Genomic DNA, 5,373 nt, shown 5'->3' on the forward strand with positions numbered 1-5,373 from the left:
CCCCTGGCATTTGTGATGTTTCCTTTCTCTGATAGTACTGGTTCCCCACAAAGACTTTCCGTTTATGACACTCACCCAGTATTTGAAAAGCACAGGTGATTTCACTTCAGAGTTAAAGAGTTTGTTGTGTGGGTTATCCACAAAATATGGGCACCTGGACCTGAATTTTTCAATTTGAAGGAATCTTTCAAAATCTCTGTCTTCATTCTCCTCCAGACTGACTCCTAAAATGAAATATCAATACAAGTATTCCTTTGTGCTGGATTACTTTGTGGAAGTTATAGAGCAAGGAGAGAGAGCTCTTCATAGCTCTTCCTTGGTCCCTGGAGAATGTAGCCTTTTTCTCCCTCACAGCAGGACTCCTGCCTCAGGGTGAGCCCCTTGACTTGGATTCCTCCAGGGCCCTCAAGTTTGGTCGGTGGCTCATTTCCTACTCTGCTAAGCTAAGGACCATTTCACGTGACTGATCTCCATGCCTCCCACCCACTGGGAAAATGCCCCTGACCAGTTTTCCTCTGTCATCCTATATAAAGCCATAATTATCACCAGCCTCCCAAGCTGGCAAGGAGTACGCATGTCACATCCACAAATCACAATCTGCCTCAAGGAATAAGGCCATGTTGGGAATCTTTGACATAGTAAAAATTAACATCTACTCTTAACCTCTAGATAATTCTCACTCTGGCCAAACTGCACAGCGATGCGCATCCACAGTAATCTCGTGGAAGGACTTGGACTTTTTCTGATACTGGTTGGGGGTGGGGTTATGCCGCATCATATTGAAGACCCTTAGGCTCTATTCCTAGGAGTCAGTTCTGCCTTTGGGATCTAGAAATCTACATAGGAACTAGAACATGTGACTTCTCATTTCGTGAAACTAATTATGGGGAAACCCTGGCAGAGAGAGCAGATGATTGCAAATTTATTCCCACTGCTGGAAAGATATTCCTGGGAAAATGCATAGCAAACAGCTTGAACTTTGCTTCAAAGACAAATGATCAGTGTCTTCACACACATGGATGTGTTGACTCTTCACTTGGCCTCAGGTGTGGCCTTCACGCAGAGCAGCAAAGTCCTTCCTGGGAGCACCGGGATTGGATCATGGAGAAGACAAACAACCAGAAGAGAATCTGAGGAAAAATTGTGGTCCCTGACTTGAGTGAATTTATTTTACTTTTTTGTTTTCATTGTTATAGAATAAAAGAAATATAAACAGAAATCATTTATAGTCATAATTCTAACATCCTGACAAAACCATTATAGTTCTCTGAATGCTCCTTTTTTTATACATTTATTTAAATTTAGTTAATTAACATGTAGTGTATTATTAGTTTCAGAAGTAGAGTTCAGTGTTTCATCCGTCTTATATAACACTCAGTGCTCATTACATCACATGCTCTCCTTCATACCGTTCACCTAGGTACCCCATCCCCCTACCCAACACCCCTCCAGCAACCCTCAGTTTGTTTCCTAGAGTTAAGCATCTCTTTTGGTTTGTTTCCCTCTCTGGCTTTGTCTTCTTTCATTTTTCCCTCCCTTCCCCTATGCTCCACTATTTTGTTTCTTAAATTCCACATATGAATGAAATCATATGATAATTGTCTTTCTCTGATTTACTTATTTTGCTTAGAATAATACCCTTAAGTTCCATCCATATCGCTACAAATGGCAAGATTTTATATTTTTTGATGGACCACATCTTTTTTTTTTAATTAAAAAAAATTTAATTAACATATAATGTATTATTTGTCCCAGGGGTACAGGTCTGTGAATCACCAGGTTTACACTTCACAGCACTCACCATAGCATGTACCTTCCCCAATGTCTGTAACCCAACCACCCTCTCCATACCACACTCTCACTGGCAACCCTCAGTTTGTTTTGTGAGATTAAGAGTCTTTCATGGTTTGTCTCCCTCCCGATCCCATCTTCTTTCATTATCCTTCCTACCCCCCAAACTCCCTATGTTGCTTCTCAACTTCATCATATCAGGGAGATCATATGATAATTGTCTTTATCTGATTGACTTATTTAGCTAAGTCTAATACCCTCTAGTTCCATCCATGTCATCCCAAATGGCAAGATTTCATTTCTTTTGATGGCTGCATAGTATTCCATTGTATATACACACCAAATCTCCTTTATCCATTTATCTGTTGATGGACATCTAGGTTCTTTCCATAGTTTGGCTATTGTGGACATTGCTGCTATAAACATTCGGGTGCACGTACCCCTTCGGATCACTACATTTGTATCTTTAGGGTAAATACCTAGTAGTGCAATTGCTGGGTTGTAGGGTAGCCCTATGTTCAACTTTTTGAGGAACCTCCATGCTGTTTTCCAGAGTGGTTACCCCAGCTTGCATTCCCATCAACAGTGTAGGAGGGTTCCCCTTTCTCTGCATCCTCACCAGCATCTGTCATCCCCTGACTTATCAATTTTAGCCATTCTGACTAATGAGATGGTATCTCATTGTGGTTTTGATTTGTATTTTCCTGATGCCGAGTGATGTGGAACACTTTTTCATGTGTCTGTTGGCCATCTGGATGTCTTCTTTGCAGAAGTGTCTGTTCATGTCCTCTGCCCATTTCTTGATTGTATTATTTGTTCTTTGGGTGTTGCGTTTGGTAAGTTCTTTATAGATTTTGGATACTAACCCTTTATCTGATATGTCCTTTGCAAATATCTTCTTCTGTCGGCTCTCTTTTGGTTTTGTTAACTGTTTCCTTTGCTGTGCAAAAGCTTTTGATCTTGATGAAGTCCCAATAGTTCATTTTTGCCCTTACTTCCCTTGCCTTTGGCGATGTTCCTAGAAATAAGTTGCTGTGGCTGAGGTCGAAGAGGTTGCTGCCTGTGTTCTCCTTAAGGATTTTGATGGATTCCTTTCTCACATTGAGGTCCTTCATCCATTTTGAGTCTATTTTTGTGTGTGATGTAAGGAAATGGTCCAATTTCATTTTTCTGCATGTGGCTGTCCAGTTTTCCCAACACCATTTGTTGAAGAGACTGTCTTTTTTCCATTGGACATTCTTTCCTGCTTTGTCGAAGATTAGTTGAGCATAGAGTTAAGGGTCTATTTCTGGGCTTTCTATTCTGTTCCATTGATTAATGTATCTGTATTTGTGCCAGTACCATGCTGTCTTGATGATAACAGCTTTGTAATAGAGCTTGAAGTCTGGAATTGTGATGCCACCAACTTTGGCTTTCTTTTTCAACATTCTTCTGGCTATTCGAGGTCTTTTCTGGTTCCATATAAATTTTAGGATTATTTGTCCCAATTCTTTGAAAAAAAAATAGATGGTATTTTGGTAAGGATCGTATAAAACGTGTAGATTGCTTTAGTTGACATAGAGAGTTTCACGATATTTGATCTTCCAATCCGTGAGCATGGAACATTTTTCCATTCCTTTGTTTCTTCCTCAATTTCTTTCATGAGTACTTTATAGTTTTATGAGTACAGATTCTTTGCCTCTTTGGTTAGGTTTATTCCTAGGTATTTTATGGTTTTGGGTGCAATTGTAAATGGGATTGACTCCTTAATTTCTCTTTCTTCTGTCTTGGTGTTGTTGTATAGAAATGCAACTGACTTCTGTGCATTGATTTTATATCCTGACACTTTACTGAATTCCTGTACAAGTTCTAGCAGACTTGGAGTGGAGTCTTCTTGGTTTTCCACATAAAGTATCATAACATCTGCAAAGATTGATAGTTTGACTTCTTCTTTGCCAATTTGGATGCCTTTAATTTCTTTTCATTGTCTGATTGCTGAGGCTAGGACTTCTAGTACTATGTTGAATAGCATGGTGATAATGGACATCCCTGCCGTGTTCCTGACCTCAGCAGAAAAGCTCTCAGTTTTTCTCCATTGAAAATGATATTCGCTGTGGGTTTTTCATACATGACTTTGATGATATTGAGGTACATATCCTCTATTCCTACACTTTGAAGAGTTTTGATCAAGAAAGGATGCTGTACTTTGTCAAATGCTTTTAAACATCTATTGAGAGTATCATGTGGTTCTTGTTCTTTCTTTTATTAATGTATTGTATCACATTGATTGATTTGTGGATGTTGAACCAACCCTGCAGCCCTGGAATAAATCCCACTTGGTCGTGGTGAATACCCTTTTAATATACTGTTGGATCCTATTGGCTAGTATTTTGGTGAGAATTTTCACATCTGTGTTCATCAAGGATATTGGTCTGTAATTCTCTTTTTTGAGGGGATCTTTGTCTGGTTTGGGGATCAAGGTAATGCTGGCCTCATAAAATGCGTGGAAGTTTTCCTTCCATATCTATTTTTTGGAACAGTTTCAGGAGAATAGGAATTATTTCTTCTTTAAATGTTTGCTAGAATTCCCCCTGGGAAGCCATCTGGCCTTGGGCTATTGTTTTTTGGGAGATTTTTGATGACTGCTTCAATCTCCTTACTAGTTATGGGTCTGTTCAGGTTTTCTATTTCTTCCTGGTTCAGTTTTGGTAGTTTATATGTCTTTGGAATGCATCCATTTCTCCCAGATTGTCAAATTTGCTAGTGTATACTTGCTCGTAATATGTCCTTATAAATGTTTGCATTTCTTTGGTGTTGGTTGTGATCTTTCCTTTTTCATTCATGATTTTATTTATTTGGGTCCTTTCTCCTTTTTTTTTTAATAAGTCTGGCCAGGGGTTTATCAATATTATTAATTCTTTCAAAGAACCAGCTCCTAGTTTCATTGACTTATTCTACTGTTTTTTGGGTTTCTATTTCATTGATTTCTGCTCTGATCTTTATTATTTCTGTTCTCCGGCTGGGTTTAGGTTTTCTTTGTTGCTCTTTCTCTGGCTCCTTTAGGTGTGGGGTTAGGTTGTGTTCTTGAGACCTTTCTTGTTTCTTGAGAAAGGCTAGTACCACTATATATTTCCCTCTCAGAACTGCCTTTCTGTGTCCCACAGATTTTTGAACCATTGTGTTTTCATTATCATTTGTTTCCATGAATTTTTTCAATTCTTCTTTAATTTCCTGGTTGACCTATTCATTCTTTAGAAGGATGCTCTTCAGTCTCTATGTATTTGGGTTCTTTCCAAATTTCCTCTTGTGATTGAGTTCTAGCTTCAGAGCATTGTGGTCTGAAAATATTCAGGGAATGATCCCAATCTTCTGGTACTGGTTGAGACCTGATTTGTGACCCAGGATGTGATCCATTTTAGAGAATGTTCCATGTGCACTAGAGAAGAATTTGTATTCTGTTGCTTTGGGATGAAATGTTCTGAATATATCTGTGATGTCCATCTGGTCCAATATGTCATTTAAGGCCTTTATTTCCTTGTTGATCTTTTGCTTGGATGATCAGTCCTTTTCGGGGGGGGGGGTGTGTTAATTTCCCCTACTATT

Source organism: Mustela nivalis, assembly GCF_964662115.1.
Source record: "Mustela nivalis genome assembly, chromosome: 3".
Taxonomy (NCBI): Eukaryota; Metazoa; Chordata; class Mammalia; order Carnivora; family Mustelidae; genus Mustela; species Mustela nivalis.